This window comes from Tachypleus tridentatus, chromosome 9 (assembly GCF_004210375.1).
Source record: "Tachypleus tridentatus isolate NWPU-2018 chromosome 9, ASM421037v1, whole genome shotgun sequence".
NCBI lineage: Eukaryota > Metazoa > Arthropoda > Merostomata > Xiphosura > Limulidae > Tachypleus > Tachypleus tridentatus.
This window is the reverse complement of record NC_134833.1, coordinates 25,568,733-25,588,221: the sequence shown is the minus strand read 5'-3', so window position 1 is coordinate 25,588,221 and position 19,489 is coordinate 25,568,733. Positions and strand designations below refer to the sequence as shown.

At 31.3% G+C, this 19,489-nt stretch overlaps 1 pseudogene across 1 annotated transcript; it reads right to left on the bottom strand.

Moving 5' to 3' along the window:
* Window positions 1–4,233: 4,233 nt before the first annotated feature.
* On the bottom strand, window positions 4,234–19,276 carry LOC143224878 (alpha-L-fucosidase-like; annotated as a pseudogene). The gene is made up of 8 exons (XR_013013493.1): window positions 18,785–19,276; window positions 17,565–17,671; window positions 15,533–15,664; window positions 14,353–14,486; window positions 12,544–12,641; window positions 9,180–9,312; window positions 7,136–7,306; window positions 4,234–6,198 (listed from the first exon to the last, which is right to left on the bottom strand). The product of XR_013013493.1 is annotated as an alpha-L-fucosidase-like (transcript).
* Between the last annotated feature and the right edge of the window lie 213 nt (window positions 19,277–19,489).

Genomic DNA, 19,489 nt, shown 5'->3' with positions numbered 1-19,489 from the left:
ATTACTTTATCTAACTGGTTATTGATAAGGTTTCCTATATATCTGACCAAAAAAAAATGTAATATTTAGTTTCTAAACTTCTTTACACCAAATGTTAAGGCAAGCAAAAACAAAATTGCTCATTATGATGCAATATGTGGACTACAGCAGTAATGAAGGGTCCATAACATGTGTCATATTTTGTGTCATGATTAGGACTTTGTCTTTAAAACGGACCAAATTGTAATCCTGTCACATTATTCATGTGATACTTAAAATTCTGCTCTATTTATGTATTTATGCATGTGATTTGCTCTTGTGTGCTTAACATGCTAACCACCATACAATACTTTGAAGTATTTAAAACTAATCATGCTACAATTAGTACAGATTGAAAAAGAGCTCAAATGATTAGTGATTAGAAGATTCCAGTCCACTGGTTGGTAACCTTCAGGTCTGGCTATGCTTGAATCCTGAAGTTTCTAATCCTTATACCAAATTTATTTTGTGTGTTGCCATAAAAAATTGCCTTTTTTTTTTCAAATGAAGTATCAATAGAATAACGCTATATTTAAATACTGTTCACATATTTAGTTTATCAATTAATGAGATTAATATTTTAAAATAATGGCTGTTCTGTCTATATGAACAGCATTATTTGCCTACCATAAAAAGCAAAGAGGAAAAAAAAGTGACCTGTAAGTAGTTGGAGAATTCTTATTAGAAGGAAAGGCCCTGCTTTACAGATGTAACACCAAATCTTTACTTTCATTTGTTTTCCCATTAATGCTTTTCAGGTCTTCAGCTATGACTTTTATCATTCAGTTTTTCTCAGAATATTACATACATTTGTCTCCACACAAAACAAGTTGAACTTGGCTTAACTTTTGTCATAGGTTGAGCTAAGTTGTTAAAAAAGTTCCTTTATGTTCAATGAATACAGATCAGGTGTATGAAAATTACATTTTAACCACGACTGTTAACAAACAAAATGTGTTAACAAACACGTTCTTACAATCTTTGTCCTAAATCATTTCTGAGTGAAACCAGTAACTGGGAGTCAAACTATATGTACTTTCTGCAGGGTATCCAAAAGTGTTTCATTTGAAGAGTATCAATAATTTCTTATCTCTTGCTTTCAAAGTTTGTGTATTATGCTGTGTTGCAGCCTGTTAACAGATCCGACCAACAATTAAACACAGACAAGATACATCTACTTAACAAAGGACTCAACTTTGCAATATTACCTAGGTACATTCCAACCTTAGAAAACAAAACATGTTTAGAAGATCTAGCCAGGAGACTTGTGACACTTTCTATGGAAAACAACCAACAGAAAGAAGACAACTTAGATGACTTTATTGACATCCAACAGCCAAACTTCCCAGTAAAAATTTATATTTTCCAGAAACACCTAAAAACAATATCTTAAATGATTTTTTCAAAGAATTTTCTCACAAAACCATCAAAATAATTTCACATACCAGAAAGCTAAAAAACATTCTTACAAAAAGAGACATTAATTCCATTAAAAACCTAAAACAAGATAAAAACATAAAAATTCTAAAAGCAGATAAAAGGTCATGCTATAGTCATAATGAACACGAATGAATACATCCAAAAAATGAAGGACATCCTATCAGACATGAACAAATTTAAACCAATACACACAAATCTAACAAAGACACATGAGACGTAACTGAACAAAATACTACTACCAATGAAAAAAGCCAACACAATTTCACAAACACTTTATTCCTACCTACGTAAAACACACCACGACACCACAAATATGGCATCCCCAAACCTCATAAACCAGATTGTCCATTACGACCAATAATGTCCACATATGAATCGTTTAATTACAATCTTGGTAAATACATAGCATGGGCATTCTCCAAATATGTAACATCAGCCACCTCATTCAAAGACTTTTTAATTTCAAGTCTAATCTAAATCAACTTAACCATAAAGCCTTAATTGCCAGTTTCAATGTTATATCCCTCTTTACATAAGTTCCAATAACTGAAGTCTGCAAGATAGCCTTAGAACTCTATATCCAAGACCCTAACCAACTATAGACATTCCCAGTAACCAATTAGCAACCCTCATAGAATTCACCACGATAAAGAAAAACTTCATGTTCAAGAACCAAAACTATATACAAACAAATGGCCTAAGCATGGGCAATCCAGTATCACCAGTTCTAGCCAACATTTTTATGACACAAGTTGAAACACAAGCAATTAACACAGCATTACATCCACCACTATACTGGTACAGATATGTAGATGACATGGTTGCGGGATTCAAATCTACAGAACACATAGTTAATTTTTTCAATCACATTAACTCTATACATCCCAACATTAACTTCACATGTGAACAGGAAGAAAGCAATCAAATATCATTTCTTAACATCAAAATTACAAGAACCGACACACAATTTAAATTAGAAATCCACCCGAAAAATCACCCATAACAGACCATACATTCCTTAGGATTCAGCACATGAAACAAAACAAAAACTCAACATACTAAGAAACCAAATAAACAGCCATAAAACTATGCTCACCAGATAAAATTAACAAATTTGACAAAATAAAACAATACTTCATCAACATCAATAAATTTCCTCAACAAACCCTAGAAGACATGATATGCACACACCTAGACAGAAAGCAAAATCAACCAACAAAAGTAAATATATCTCACGAATCAAAAAATCACAACCATATATTCCCAACATCAGCAGAAAAATAACCAACATTTGGCAAAAACTAGTAACAAAATATGACATTCCAGTTAATACTAAATTTATTCAAAAACCAGGCACAAAACTAAGGTCTATACTGTATAAAAACTACACTGACAAACACCACACCAACTTTCTTCCTTTGTGAACCTGACAATGACCGAAGAAGGTCGAAATGTTGTTTGTTTCTTTACGTAAAATATTTTCTTAACCCAAACGAGCCGTTTTTTTACATATATATTTCTCTACAAGTGGGTTTTCTCGACATCACTGATTATAACTTTGAGAACTGTTGCAGATGTGTAAGAAAGTTTCCACAATCCTTACTTGAAGCATCTTGAGCAATGGTAAACCTGTGAACTGGTTCCAGTAGTGTAGCTTTAGCAGAGACTGAGATTCAAGGTAAAATTTGACATACATTACTGTTTAGGAATGGATAATCACCATAATACAACCAAAAACTAATGTTTATGAAAATAAAAGATATTATATAACTAAGATATTGATACATTATTTGAAATACAACCACATATTTGTAATGAAAAAATATGTATTAACCATACTACAAGTTGTGTTTAACACAACTAATATGACTTTTAACTTTTCTGTAAAAGCTGAAGAATCAAATGCAATAAGATTTAAGTTTAATAATAATAAGACTTAGAAAAGGAATTTACAACAATTGTAAATATGACAAAGTACACAGAAAAAACTAAATGAAATTTAACAAAGGATGTATTATTATACCACATGCAGCTAGTATTAATTAAATATAATAAGAGCGTAAATGAGAGGTAAACTTGTGGTGGTCAACACATCGAAGCAGTTTAGTATTACTTTCTCAAATTTCCAAAGAGATTAAAAGTTTAGATGTGGAATTTTCAAAAAGGTTGTGATATTTTACAAATATTTAGATTATCATAATTAATAGCAACAATATTGTTAAATTACCTATGATTAACCATCACATTATAATGCCCCCCACAACTGAAAGGGTGAGCATGTTTTGCGCGACAGGGATGTAAACCTGCAACCCACAGATTACGAGTCGCACGCTTGGCCATGCCGGGCCTCAGCACTAAGTTAAAAATGGAACAAGTGTTGATTATACCAAAGAAACAAGTCATGAATTTTTCAAATTGGTGACACAGCACCATTGTGTAGTGCAAGTATCTACAGTTTCTTTCAGAATTATTGCACAAAGGTTATATGGAGAGTTATCTGCACACAACTGTCCCTAATTACGAACTCATGGGTTAGAAGGAAGGAAACTTCTTCAAAGCACTCACCAGTAACTTGTATGACTGAACTGTGGAATCTGACCATAGTTCATATAGAATACTAGCATCCTCAAAGTCATGCACATAACATTACAAAAACTGTCAGATAGTCTGCCTACATGGTGAAATTGACATACCAGATTAATAAAATTATAAATTATTAAAATACTTGTGTTAAAACAAGAACAAAAATAACTGGAAGATATATACAACACTACATAAAGAAATCAACATCATTTATTGGTCTGATTTTAATATAAGATATGCAAACAAGAATCACAAAAAAGTGTGAAAACACATTCCCAATAACAAGAGCTGAATATGTAAATAAACCAACAATTACATTTCTTAAAGTATTTAGTGTTTGAGTTTGTTAAATATCAACAAAACAAAGTCAGTTAAAAGTTGTTAACTGTAGTTTACTTTTCAAATATGGCTTTACAATTTCTTTAACACTCCTACGAAAAGTGGGGCCTAATAGGCCCCAGAGCAACTTGAAAGGTTATCAATATTAGGCTAATAATTTTGTATTTAAATGAAATTGCCATTTAAATCCATTAATGAATGGATTAACGAGATTCCCACTGTCCCTATCTACTATCTAGCGAAACCACAGCCAGGGGAACGGGCTTGGAGAAATCAGGACTAGAAACGTCTTTTCGTAGGAGTGTTAATGTTAAAGAAAACCTTATTAAAAGTTACCAATTCATGATTTACTGAAACTTACAGAGTAGACAGTTTATATCTACTAAAATTATGACCTAAAAAAAGTATAAAAATACATATCTTGGTACACAAATTTGATCTGCATTTTGAAGTAAACCAATTACTGATGATGTGAATAAATGTTAATTTGAAAGTCATGTTAAAAATTCACATTCTTGTTTTTAAATAAGATTCCTTATCTTCTTTCTATTCTCAGTTATGTGCTTTACAGTAGTGAAATGACTGCCATGTTTTGTATTTTCTGAATGGTTAATCCTTAGAAAAAAAAAAGCTTCTTTAAGAGTGTATTACAAAGAAACGTTTTGCAACTCTTAAAATTTCATATTGGTATCAATATAACAGCAACTACAAATGCTGAACAGTCAGTTTGAGAACTTACTTTGAAAAAAAGGAGTTTCACAAAACAAAAGGTTCTTCTGTTACATGTAGTTGGTTGGTTTAAGAACATATTTGCTTTTATGTTTGTATTACATACATGCATGGTTTTATTACACCACGTTGAATAAATTGATTTGAAATGAATACCTCCCCTTTGATACATCTTACAGAAATGACAATTGTCAAAAAGCAGCCAATTTGGTAGCAGACCTTTGCACTCAGTAAAATGACAAGGAACTGTGTCATTCCAAACAGAAAGTTCCTTGCAGCTACTAAGCAAATTTGAATGTTAGATATACCCATTGCATCGAGAAACAAACAAACATTTACATCAGCATACCATTGCAGGCAGTTTCCTTTTGCTTAAAAAACAAATCTAATTTGTTTTCTTTTTGAAATAACAATACAATTGTAAATGACCCACCAGACTATCATATTGGATACATGCTATGATCTGAGACATTGGGTTGATTGCATATTTTTTATTTATTCATTCCTACTTTAGGAAATTTACCAGTGAACTTTTAGTTTGCTTCTGCTAGTATATTAAAATATGCCAATCAGAATTCAGAATTATGTCTATTTGGGATACAACAGACACAGGAGTTGGTCTAGGTGCTACTTATAGCATCAGCTTTTATGAGTATCGTTTATGGTGTGAACTATATTAAGTAACTTTGTTATAGTTATTATCAAGTTTCTTTAAGCTATTTACTAATCAGATTTTTATGGTAATGATTAATAACACAGTGTAATTTATCTTACATTTAACACTAATTATTTGTTTACCATTTTCACACAAATCTACTTTACTATCATTGGTAGTTCACTACACCTTCCATCTTTAACACCCAGGCCCATTGACATGGAAGGATATCTGGAGTCAACAGTGGAAAATATATGAATACACCTCCTGTTGCAGCCTTTTTAAAGTCCAGAATACCTTTCACACCAAGTACTGAGATTTTGGAAGTGCTTTTCAAAATTGGTGCTCCTAGATAAAGCTGGTTGTTCTTTGGCCAATTCAAAATAAATGCATACACAGTAGGAACAATAGTATTCTTCCTTCCTTTTGTGTACCTAGACAAAAACACAAGCAGAAAAAACAATCTATAAGGATTAAACATTAAAAACATATAATGAAAGCCATTTTATTTGTCATAATACTCATAACAAGCATAGACACTGAAAAATGGCTATCTACATGTATCAAAATGTAAATGATGTTTTGATACATGTATGGAAAAGTTACAAAGTAAGAAACATTTCTCTAAAATTTATAGGTCTATAAAAGCATAGAATTATTATGATGCACAATAAGCACACAAGACGGAAATTTTGTGTTTTTCAAGAGGGAATGACGACACTCCTGTTTCTTTCTCATGGTTATTTTTTTCCAGAACTACTGGAGAGAAAAGAAGTCCTCTTGTTTATACATGCACCTTTATGACCATGAATGTCCAATAACGTTTTGTTTAGCAGCTAAAATTTAAAGAACATAAGAAATGTTTTCTTCTATAATAAAGTTTTTAGGATAATTGAAATTAGACCTCTATAAAATAATTTAAAATGTTTTAAAAACAACTGAACTGATAATCTTTACGAGTTTATTTCTGAAAAAAGGAAATGGAGTAAAAGAATTTCCATACTGTTTCAGGTATGATTATAATGATGTCTGATTTTATGGTATATTTTGAAATTCTGTAAATAACACAATCAAATGAAAGAGAAGAATTGAAATGATGATAATTCACAGAGTGGAAAAATAAAAGAAACATTCAAAGTATTTCATTAGATGCTAATCAACCTGTGAAAACAATACAAAAAGAATGACTCTGTTAGACATTTTACTTGACAATACAGTACAGAGAGTGCCATCCTGACAGGCCTTCGATATATCAATAACATTATGTCAGCTTGGCACAGGATAAAGTGGCTCTGCCAGCTATTTCATGTAGGAATAGTCTACCCAGCTTTGCTTGATGAGTAACAAGATTTTATCAAATATTTTACTTACCATATATTTGGTGTAACTGTATCATTTTGATAGGTCCAAGGTCGACTTTCATAAACAGCTTCGCCATTTACGTTTAACCATTTTCCAAGGTTTCGAAGTCTTTCTTCAAATATTGGTATGATTCTACCATCATGAGTGGGACCAACGTTAATCAGAATGTTTCCTCCACAACTAATGGAAATTAAGGGAATAAACAACTGAGTTCATCTTTCCAACATTAAGATTGACTGTGTGAGTTTATTAGAACTGCATATAAAACTAAAGTAATGTAAGTTGCAACTGTAGGCTTGACACAAATATTGAAACAAAATTTAAACATTTAATTTGTATGGGAAATGTAAACTCTTCACACGAGGTTCACTACTCAGTTAATATATCCACTGGTAAGATTTGAAAATATAATTCAATTTTAATAACTTTTCCTTAATGGAAAATTGACTGCAGAGCTTTGCTTTATAACAGAATGTGTGAGAAGCTTTGAAATGCTAATACTATATTGTATTAATAATGACGTAACTACTGAATATTAGATTATAGTTTATCATTAAGCACATAGCTATACAATAGGCTATTTGTGTTGTATGGGAAATGAACCCAAAAGTTTAGCATTTCAAGCTTTCAGGCTTAGTACTGAGCTACTGTAGGAAATAATTCTAGATTTGCATAATTTTGATCAAGCAGATAAAAGTAATTTGTATTAAAAAAAAGCATAACAAGTTATTTTTTATTTCTGTAAATTTTTAGAGAAAACTTCTTTAAGCAGCTTAGAACAAAAAGGGACAGATATAACTTCAACCTGTTCTTGTTAGTTTGCATCATCCAGAGCACTGCTATCTCCAGTGTAAAGATAATAGGAGACACTGCTAAAAACTTAAAAAATGATCATTTATATAATTGTATTGGTAGTAATTCTTTGCAACTTGTATCATAAACTGGCAACATTCAGTTCATTATAATTACTTTACTGGACTGTCTTAGTTGTTGTATTTCTACAGTTACAGGGTTCCCACTCTTTCTAAACTTTAAAAATTAAGGACTTAGAAAATCGTCTACATTAATTACTTGGATGCACGACAAAGGGTACATTCAACACTAAATATTCAACTCTGAATCACAGGCGACATCAACTAATGACTCGGTGATGATTTTATGTAATGGTTACAAGACATGTTTATTGTGTACATTATACATCACTTTACTAGTTAGAATATAGTTCCACTCAATACCCATACCAAATAAAAGATGCACAATATTTCATTGACAAAATTAAGCCATTTTTAAGACATGAGAGGAACTTCTGCCAAAATTAAGTTAATTTTATTAGCTTTATTAAGATGAATATAAAAATTAGAGTTTTCAGGGACCATGAAAACTGAATTATCCTATTTCATTTTGTTTTCTGTATTTTGGAGTTTTCAATTAGAACTGAAGTGTAGGTGAACTAGTGTACTATAACTCCTTCAAATGAGGCTAGAAGATCAGTTTCAATGAGATTGAAGTTTATTTTTATGATAAAATATTAATTTATAGGACAACTAATAGATTGATGTTGCAGACAGAATAACATCTAAAAGAAGTTTCTTCTTGAATCATGTGATTTATCATAAGCATGCCAGCTACACTTGTTTCCATTACTGGGTTTGAAGTTTGATTTAACCCTTAAACAGTGGGAATGTTGTAAGTGACAACATCAGTTGATGATGGCTGCCGTACAAGGGTTAATAACAATATGTTCATAATATATAAAATCTAAGAACATATATAGTAAATGTAACAAAACAACAGCATAAAGTGTTCTGTGACACTAGTTATATCAAAATACTTTACAGTGCTACTGAAGTGTTGTCATCCAAGCATTCTTCATGATGTACAGTTGAAATGCAAACATGTCCTTAACATACTTTCTACTTTGGATTTTTTTGCCTCTTTCAACAAAGTGATCATTGCAAACAAGTTTTAAAAAAACAACATCACATCCAATCCATATGTACATATATTATTTGACATAGTGTAATAACTTTCTCCATTAAGACAATACAATTACCTCACAGTTTCAACTAGGATACTAATTAATTCTTCCATACTCAAGTAGTCTTTCAAATTAGCAGTTCTTCGGTAGCCCCAAGAATTCTTGTCTAGCGTCATGGCATCTTCCCATTTACGATTTTGTAATTTCCCTAAAGGCATCAAAAAATGTAAGACATTGGACCCAAGGACCTTTAAATAATTTTTTTCCCAATGAATGAGTAAAACATTTTTCAAAGGTAGCCACTTTCTAATTGAATAGTGAATATGTTGAAACCAGAATATTCAGCCATCTATAACCAAACAAAACTATTTGCTAATTCTGTCCTGTTATAACTATCAAGTACCAACTCATTAGATACCAAAAAGTAACAATCAATAAATTTCAGGGACTGAGTTCAAGTTCCCAGAACTATAATTGATATGTAAAAATCTACTTCGTCTCTAATTTAAAACTTTAAAGAGACAGTTTGAACATGTAATTAATGTGAAAAGCCATTTACATGTTTTTGAAAAAAAAAAAGTATTGCACTAGTATTGAAAATTGTACATTTTTTCCATTGGTCATGTTCTATTTATTCCTGCTGCTTCATTACAATGGTATCTACAGTGATGTTTCTACAAGATTAAACTGTTTTCTTTAACAACCGTGTCAGTTATCTTCCTATACAGCTTGTTTAAACCTGGTTAGTATCTTAGGTCTACAATTTTAAACTGCATTCCAAGCAGACCAATAGACATAAATGTCCACTGATGGACTTGAAGGGTATCTGTTTAAACAGTAATGTGGTGACTATGATATTTTGGGCCATCTTTCTTATAAAAACAAGTCAATGGCTTCAAATTGTGGTTTGGTTTTTGTAAGCCTTTGTCAATGTGGTTAACATTACCAGGATATATGCTCAGTTTCATTTCTGTGCGAGAGAATTCTCTTTTGTATTTATAGCCTTTACACTGCTTGGAGCTCATTAGTGTACCAAATGCTCAGAATGAATACTTTTCTTCTAACTGTTGTATTTACTCTGCTGTGTGTCATTTCAAAATTTTCCTGTATGAATATTTCTCTTTGGAGAGACCAATGATATATTCCTTCAGCCACTAAGCAAAACATCTACTTTCACATGCAAGATACATACTTCCTTATCAAATATCTGTAGGTATAGAACAGTGGTTCCCAACCTTTTTATGCCCTGCACCCCTAAAAAATTTTAATATGTTCTTGCACCCCTCACAGTAATGATTTATTTAAGAATAAAGGTGAATGTGGCAAAAACAAGTTTTTATAATTAGTTTTTAATGATATATAAACAAAAACGAAACATTTGGAAAAGAAAAAATATTACAACAAACTAAAAGTTTCATAAACCCTACATGGCCTACAAAAAAATAAATTTTTATCCATACATGAAATGAAATTTCCTTTCAAATGACTTTCATAGTATTTACAAATGATCCACAATTCCTTTACACACACATGGAATTAGTGACTCATCCTCACCTACCATTTCTTTGAGTGATGGAAAATTTGAAATATTCCCTCTTTTAACTTGTCAACACCAGAGATGTAACTTTTCTTTGAAAGCATTTAACTTTTGCAGCATTTCAATGTTTACGAATTAGTGACTTTTCCCTTGAAGAGATACACTCCAGTCATTCATATGAGTGAAAGTATCACTCAAATAGGCTGGCATTTGGTTGAATTCTTGTTATTCTATTTCTCCGGGCAGATCATAGTCACGTTTCTTCAGAAAAGTTTTGACTTCTTCTCGCAGTTCAAAGAAGCGTGTTAAAGCTCTCCCACGTGACAGCCAGTGGACTTCTGTGTGGAAAAGCAAAACTGAATGCTCACTTCCAAAATCTTCACAAAACGAGGCAGTGGTTCAGAGCACAACCCTTAATCCAGTTGATGGTCTTCACAGAAGTGTCAAGGACCTTTTCCAACTTTGGAGGCAATGTTTTTGATGCCAAAGCATGTCAATGAAGAAAACAGTGAGTACCTTGCAAGTACAGAATCTCTTGTTTCATCAGTGCAAAAAAAATCCTGATTTATTTCCTAGCATAGCAGGAGCACCATCAGTACACACAGAACCAATAATTTGGATAATCTAAATCATATTTTGCAAAGAAGTCCTTCACACACTGGAAGACATCTTCCCTTTTGTGATTTTTTTCAGATCTTCACAGAACAGGAAATCTTCCATAATGGCACCATCATGGACAAACCTCATTAATGTGATGAGTTGACTGCAATTTGCAACATCAGCTGTTTTGTCCAATTGAAGGGAGATTTTCGAGGGACTAGCCCTGATATCTGCGATAACTTGGTCCAACATGTCCAAACTCAAATCACCAATTCGGTTTTGAATAACATTATTTGATAACAGCACTAATTTTAGCTTGTTTGAGGCTTCTTTTCCCGAAACAATTGTTGCCATTTCTAATGCACATGGTTTTATCACCTCTTCTGCAATTGTATGGGGCTTCTTTGATTTGGCTACTTTATACACCATGTGATATGAAGCCATCAGCAGTGGTTTGTCAGCAGATATAAAACCTAATTTTGGAAGGGATGCTTGAGAATCAAAGCGGGCCCTTCTACCTTTCAATGATTCAACATCATGGCCTGCAACAGCTGCTCCACCATGCCGGTTGTTGAAGTGTTCCTGTAGCTTAGATGGCTTCAAATTTGCGTTTGAAAGGACAGCATCACAAAGCATGCACTGGGATTTCTGCAGATCCTCAGTTGTTCTGATGCAAGTGAAACCAAACTTCACATAATCATCATTCCATTTCCTTTTCTTTGACATAATGAAGTTTTTTGCACGAACACAGAATCAACAATGCACTGACTACCATAGCATCACACATGGGTTTATATACTCTGCGAGACTTTCTAGAACATTTTCAAATATATGTCACATGACGTCATTGATTAATTCTGGATACTTCTGGAAGTTTCTCGAGTCATGATCATGTGAATACATAACATGAATAAATAACAGACACTTTAAGACGACATTCACAAATGTAACCTAATTAGTTGTGCTGAGTATTTAGGTAACGTTTACATTTACAACGTAATTTTGAATATATAAGACAGTACCCTTAATATAAAATTGAAAAAAAACAACTTTATATAAAAAAAAACTGAAATGTTATCTCGCACCTCCTGAATGCTATCTTGCAACCCTGGTTGGGAACCACTGGTCTAGAACATCACATCTACAGAGAGACAATAACTTAATTTACATTCATTTTCATATAAATTTATAAACGATTCTTTACACCAATTCCTTTTAAAAACTAGTCCAGTATTTATATTAGAACATATACTATTGTACTTATTTTAGCTAATGATAACAAACAAACTGTTACATACTTACCAGGATTATATTTATCCTGACAAGTGAAGAAACCACCATGATGACAAGCAATGCCTGAACCCCAGCGATCATTGACCACGACAGTGTTCCTCACTGGACTATGGAAACAAAAAAAATTGTGTTAATTATAACGACATGCACACATGAGGTTCAGATAATTATTTTATTACCATGATATATAGTAAAATGTCATTCTCATTGAACATATAGATATATATTTGTTATAACAATGTAAATTGGAATAGATATCTTCCTTGTAGAAAAACAAGAACCGTTAAATGTCAAAAAACGTTTTTGTTACCTATCTGCTCAAGGTTTTTAGGGCAAAGTCCTATAGCTTGTGAAAAGTTTCATTGCAATTTCAACTTTATTTATTGAAGGTTTTTTTAAGCTTATGGTAAGAATATTCTTAACACTTACTTACTATAAGGTGAAGAGAAAATTTGGAAGTAATTACGTGAAACCGGACCATGACAAAGTGTTTGTGCATGAGTACATGAGCTAGATTTTTTAAAACGTTTTTTTTTATAATGTTCATTTAAGCATCACTATCTGACATTTTGTATAATCAATACATGTGTAGAGTTTGTAATGATTTGGTTTCATCTAATGATGTACATATTATCTCTTCAGTTTGTAGGAGTTAAGGATGGTATTCTTATTAGAGTTGTAAACCTCTTCTAAATAAAACAATTAATACAAAGGAATATTTTCTTGAGCTCCAGAGTTTGGCTGTTATGTTTGTTCATGTTGACAGCTGATCTTTTTTTTGGCACTACATTCATTCATACCTGTAGCCGATTGTTTCTTGAATTATGTTGGTTCACACTAGTAGTTGATCTATTCTGGTACCATTTTGGTTCGTATTGGTAACTGATCATTCCTTAAACCATGTTGGTTCCTTCTGGTTGCCGATATTTATTGGTATTAGTAGCAGATCATTTCTGGTACCAAGTTGGTCCATACTAATAATGTGTTTTTGCTATACCATCTATACTGTTTTATACCTGTAGCTGATGTTGCCAGAATACCATATTGTTTAACTAGTTTTGTCAGTATATCATGTTGATTCATACTTGTAGATGATTCTTGTTACTACTATGTAGATCATTTCATATTTGTAACTAAATCTGTTAGGGCCATGTCTACCAATATTTATTTCAAAGTTTTCATTTATTCTTAGTTATTTCCTATAAAATCATAAACATACAGTGTCAATTTCTAGTTCCTATGTTAAGTAATTAAAATTGTCAAAGCTAATTAACAGGTATAAATTATAAATGCAAGGAAAAAAAACTTTTGCTTTGCTAAATTAATTAAGCATAATGTTACCTTTTATTATTATTTTTGTTTGCTATAGTAAAACAGCACAAAAATGATTTTAAACAGTAAGAGGTACAAAATCTATCAGGAGCACAATATTAAGCAAAGGTTGTTTGTTGGATTTTCTATACAGTACAATCTCAGTAACTGCAAGAAATGTTGTCAACTTTTTTTTTAGTTACTTATGAAAAATGTAACATACTTAATTACACACAACATGTTTTGAACCAATCCATCAAGTAATTAAAACATGTTAACTTACTGATAAATAAAATATTTAAACTGAAAAAATAAAATGCTCTTTGAATAAATTACTTATAATTAAAACCTAATATTAAATTTATAAAACATTTAACCTGTTGTAAATGAAACAAAAACATTCCAATGGGAGATGTAGAACTACTTGCTTTTATTCAGAAGTAACATAATGCTTACTCAATTATTACTCATTAATATAGTAATAAAGTGTGGATCTGTGAGTAATACCTTTCGTTGTAAAGCCATGCAAGAAATCCTGTACTGTTCCAGTATGTATCTGGAGCCTCCCAGTCTCCATCTGACCAGATGACTTCAGGTTTGTACATGTTCACCAATTCTATCAGTTCAGGCATAGTCTTGGTCTTAAACAAAGTATATAGTATGGAAAAGTAAAAAGTTTACTGGTGCGTAAAACTTGTACTCACTAATCATTTGACATGGATTTATTCATCAGAATTTGACAGAAACAATATTTTCAGTTGTAATATTTTTTGTTTTATTATGTCTGGTTTGCTCTGTAACTACAGTAAAAAAAGGATTTGATATTTATATGTATTTCAGAGTTACTTTGCTTTAATTTCAACTAATAAACTTGATTGTTGTACACACTGAGGTATGAGATTATTATAACATATTTTCAAATCAATTTAAAACTTATAAATGAGGAAGTGGAATAATTTTGCTACTTAATATCTGGTCATATACATTTAAGATTACATTTTTTCTTCATTTTAAGCCTAAAATTAACCTTTATTTGTCTTTTTTTCTTTGCATCTTTCTATGCTACATGAAACTTTCTTGCAAAATTAGATGATGCAAGAATGCTTATATGGTTCTTCTGCAACCAGAATTGCACATATTTCGATGTGTGAGTAGGGTCATTGTCATGCTGGAAGATACAACGATGCCCAAGGCACATATATATATATATATATATATATATGTAAAGATGAATTTTTTTAAAAAATGCTACAAATTATTCAAGCATATCTATAATACCATCAATAATAATAAAAAACTCTCTTATCAAATTAATTTGTTTAAAAGTACTAACACTTTAACTGCCATAGTCCTGTACGTAGGATACACTACATAACTTGTTTCAGTTTTAAGTGTGACACTAATCAGACACGAGCTTGGACTTTTATACCATCTTGAAGAAATAGTTTTCCCTCAAACTTCCCAAAGTTCAAACAGATAATGGAATATTAAAACATGTATTTTTATTCTTTATTGTTTGTCCAGAAATAACCCTGTCACCATGTGAGGTATTTATGAAAATGGCAATAAAAAAATTAAATATGATATCTTGAAAATTAACATGAAAAACATGTGATTTTACACATTATCTTACAGCACATTACTTTACCCAATACCACATCTAAAAGGTAAATATACATAAATTTACCTTTACAAAGAATTGTGACTTCCAGTCATTGTTTTTTATCATACAGATACAAAGGATGGAACCATTCAAAAAGAGAGTGGTAGATTCCAAAGTGAATATTAGTTTTCTTTCTAATTGCATTTGCCAAATCACCTGGTACAAACAAAGCGAAGGAAACTATTATTTCTTAACACACGCTTCATCTTTGGGGAACATGTTTCATAAATATTTTCTTGTTACTGCAAAGTAACATCTACTTATTTCCATCAGTGCTAAGAAGGATATGGGTTCAAGAAATATAAGTTATTTATAATACTCTTGTTTGGGTTACACTCTCATTAACACATTAGCTCCCACATGGTGAGTCATGCTCATTTTCTTTTTAAAGGGTCACTTATTGGCTGGGACACAATGGCTACATATACATTCTTCCTCAGAAAGGTAATTGTAAAATGACTAGTGAGACCCTGGAAAGTATCAGCAAAATAGGCTTAGGAGCCAAAGTGTTAAGAAAGTTTACTTAGCAAGCTAGAAATATTCTTTAAGCTTCACTAAGAAACTAGATACTATTATTATTTTAATATATAATAAAGACAACTTTCAGCCATACAGAAACTCTTCTGGGTTATTATGAATATATTAAATTACAGAAAATTATAAAACAATAGTATTTAGTCTCCTTAAAGATAAATGTGTGTGTCAATTAGTTATATATAGACTACATAACAATAAAATTCTTCCATCTTCAAATGATTTCAATGTACAATTAAGTCACGAGGTACAAAATGTAACACTAATTTCTTGGGGCATATTCATGTGATATACAAGAGATTAAAAAATGTTGTTTTGTTTTACAATAAAATTAACTGATTTGGAACTCTATATCCACGTTTTAAGGAACAAGTGGAAAGTTTTATGAAAAACTTGTGCATTAGTTAATATATATAATGTAAAAAATAAACAATGAAGTTTATATTACTAGATATAAAGAAAACAAAAACATGCTGTCTGCAGTGACATTTATTTTTAAAAGTAAAATATAAAAAAGTGATAGTAAACCTACCACCTACTAATAGAAACAATGTGTTGCAAAGTTGATAAATTTCATAAAAGATAAACATAACAGGACATATTTATAAAACTACAATCTATCAGCCAAGAATAACTGAAAAGTTAAATAAGAAGTTATATTCAGAAAAGTAAAAAAATAGCAACTGAAATCTATCAAAACTTAATCAGTGAAAAACTGCCTTACTAGAAGACATATAAACATGGTAGAAAAACTGCCTTACTAGAAGACATATAAACATGGTAGAAAAACTGCCTTACTAGAAGACATATAAACATGGTAGAAAAACTGCCTTACTAGAAGACATATAAACATGGTAGAAAAACTAGAAGACATATAAACATGGTAGAAAACTACTACTAGAAGACATATAAACATGGTAGAAAAACTGCCTTACTAGAAGACATATAAACATGGTAGAAAAACTGAAAAACTGCCTTACTAGAAGACATATAAACATGGTAGAAAAACTGCCTTACTAGAAGACATATAAACATGGTAGAAAAACTGCCTTACTAGAAGACATATAAACATGGTATAAGATGCACAGCAACTAAGAGAACTCATTTTCTAAAGAAGACGGTCATAACTCTGTAAGCAATTAAGTGCATAAATAGTACAGCCAGGCAGTTAGCTTGATAGAAATTATTACCACTAGAAACTTGTTATATAAAATAATCAATTTATGTCGTAATTATTCAACTAATTACAAAATTAATGTTTTGATTATTATAACTATTGAAGTAATTGATCAGTTACTTTGAAGTTCAATTTAATCCATTAGTATAAAGACACATGAAAATAGTCATCTAATTAAAATCAGTGTTTCAGATTATTACAAATTATCAAATCTCCGTGAGAATAATCAATTAGTTAAATGTATCTGATCAACAGTGAGTTCACCAACTAATCAGTTATCAAATTCAACTAATTCCCAACTCTAAAAATGGCTCAGAAAAATGTGTTTTTATACAGTAACCACACCTAGTAGGTCACGTTTTGGTCCAACATCCACAGCATTCCAATTCCAGGAGAATTTTGAAGGCCACAGCGTGTATCCCTCATGATGCTTACTGGTCAGTACAACATACCTAAAACACCACAACAACATGAGTCTTAATATACAAATGAAAAGCAAGAGAAATAATGGAAACTATTATACATCACTAACAAGATAGAAGCTAAAGTGTTAAAAACGTTTCTAAAACAGCACAGAAATTGATGGCTTATAATCACATGCTGAAAGTAATAAAAGCACATACAAAATTGTAACAATAAATCTGAAAAATTAAAACAAAGGGCAATTAATATTTTAATTACTTATAGCATACATCTAAAAATAGCAGGAATAACACTTTAATATATGATATTTAAAATAACAAAAGTACAAAATGAATCACTATTACTAATAGTGCCAATGGTTTATAAATACTTGTTAAAATAAACAAAAGTGCTGATACAGTAGCCAAGTAATCTATTATTAACTTAATACTAGTGGTACTTGAAGATATCCTTGAACTCTGATGCAATATGTTATCTGTAAACTCTTTAACCAAAACTGAAATTCTGCACTTGATATAAGTAAAAAAAATCCACAAAAAAAAAACAAACTCAGTGGTTATTTGTGGCCTGTCTTTCTCCTTTTTCAGAGATGCTTCATATATGAACAGGTAAAATAAAAAACATTGATTAAAAAGTTAATAAAAATACTTAAAGGTTGCTTTACTGATGATATGCATATGATAAGATTAAAATAGTTATTTTTTAGACACTCAAAGATTTGATTAATAACATTCAGGAGTGTACAGTGAGTGTAAAGTCACATTACTTATCAGTAAAATACTCAAAGCTCTGTGTCAGCGCTAAATACAAGATTGGGAATGTTGATAAAACAAAAACTGTACAGAGATCTGTGCTAGTGGTTCTGGTTAGAGACATCTATTGAGATTATACGTATATGCCATAAAACTATTTTTTGTCAAAATAATATAATAAAATTACTTCTAAATTATTGTGTAGATGTAATGATGTTCACTAGTTTTTTTTTTTAGAGAAACAGGCAATTCCTCGATGATGAATAATTAACTTTGACTGTAAGCTTTATATCCTGAATAAACTCTCTAAATATCTAGCATTATAGCAATTTCAATTATCAAAGCAAAGATACACTAATTGGATACCTATAAAAAACTAAAGTGTCTTACCTCGCTCCTGATGCATTAAAAATCTCAGCCCATTGCTCTGGATCATAGAATTCGCAAGTAAAACTTGGAGCAAACGCTGCATAAGTGAAATTTGGTTTATAGTTCCAATCCATAAAATCTACAAAAGGTTTCAATTTTCTTTGTTGCCACTGTTCCCAGAACCATTCTGAACCAAAACTGGGTACAGAAAACACCCCCCCAATGGATGAATATTCCCACTTTGCTATCATCATACCAGTACGGTAAAGGTCGGCTGTCTATAGACTTCCATGTAGGTTGATACTGAGAGCTACTTAGCACTACAAATCCTAAGATTAACAGTGATGCAAGCGAAAACATCTTCAACGTAACAAAATCTTCACGAACTTTTACTATGGTACTTCAACGATTGTTTGAAATTTATCACAGACTTACGCTGTTTCTACTTCCAGAACCACCTCTGAGTCACGTGCAACAAAGTATCTTTTTGTAACCAAGCTGTTGTCAACGCTATCTCACATGCGCAGTACAACGCTAACTTGTAAGTGTTATTGCAATAATATCTTTCAAGATAGCTTGAACGGCTAGTATTTTTTGTCGGGTTTGAAATCAAGGATGTGTTTCGTATACATTTTTAACTCTAAAGGCAAAAAAAAAACTATACTTTAAAAGCCACCTCAGTTGAATCACGAACCGATATTTGACTGATTTGTAATTTGCATTTTT